The sequence below is a fragment of the Trypanosoma equiperdum genome (assembly GCF_001457755.1).
Source record: "Trypanosoma equiperdum strain OVI genome assembly, contig: ctg_427, whole genome shotgun sequence".
In the NCBI taxonomy this organism is placed as follows: Eukaryota; Euglenozoa; class Kinetoplastea; order Trypanosomatida; family Trypanosomatidae; genus Trypanosoma; species Trypanosoma equiperdum.
Genome location: NW_027124340.1, coordinates 1 through 1,013, shown reverse-complemented (window position 1 = coordinate 1,013; position 1,013 = coordinate 1).

Below are 1,013 nucleotides of genomic sequence, written 5' to 3'. Positions count from 1 at the left end.
ATGGGAAAAATGAGCTAAAAGAGAAATGCAAAGAAACATCAATTCACCTGTTACAGTGTCTCACTTTAAGTAAACTCTGGTCAGATCATGGTGTGAAAGGTCCGAAAGAGGAAGATATATATTTTAGTGTTAAGCTGGTGAACTTCTTAAGGGCAGCCTTCATTCCGAGGGAAATTCCGGCTCCCACTATAGATACGAAGAAATTGATAAAACAGCCACGAATAAAGAGAAAGAGAAAGAAAGGTCACCATAATTCTAAACATCCACTGACTACATGCGACACATTCGGATGACAGCCAGTCAGATTTTCTTCAAATGATGGAAGATAGTGTCCAAAAGTGCATTCCTCAACGAGACAACATTAGCCAGACCCAAAAAGAAAAACCGAGTGATTAATCGTGAGGATGGTAAACATATAAACGAATGAATTAGCCTCACTGGAAGTCTATATAGGTTGATTGACATTCATGCAGACTAATGCACAATGAAAGAAAAATAGCAAAATTGTCGCAAATTTAAAAATATGCATAAATCTTTAATATGCTAGAATTTCAACAAAATCGTAAAATGGGCAGGAATCAGAGACAATTTCTTATTTAGGAGGGAGCTGGATGTTTTGCATTTTCTTCAATCCATCCACAGTGAGATTTTGCCCCTGCTGCTAATCCCTCATTCTCCATTTCACAGCTCGCTTTGTCTTTTTGTTTTGCGCACCTATCTGATGGTGTTGATGTTTTTCCATCTTGAGTTTGTGTTACAGGAATGTTGTTTGCTTTTGCTTTTGTTTCATTATATTTGCAGTTCTTTTCCCCTGTTGGGACCTTCTTTTGCCAGCTGCATATCTTTTCGCCGTTGCATTTAGACTCAGCATTTATTTTATTACAGTCACCTTCGCCTTGATTAATAATAGTGTTTCGTGCACACTTCACTGGTGTTTCCTTGCTTTTTCTTACTGTATCCGCTGCTTGTTTCGCAGTTAAGTTGTTGAGCATCTCTGTTAAAAGCTGTGGGTC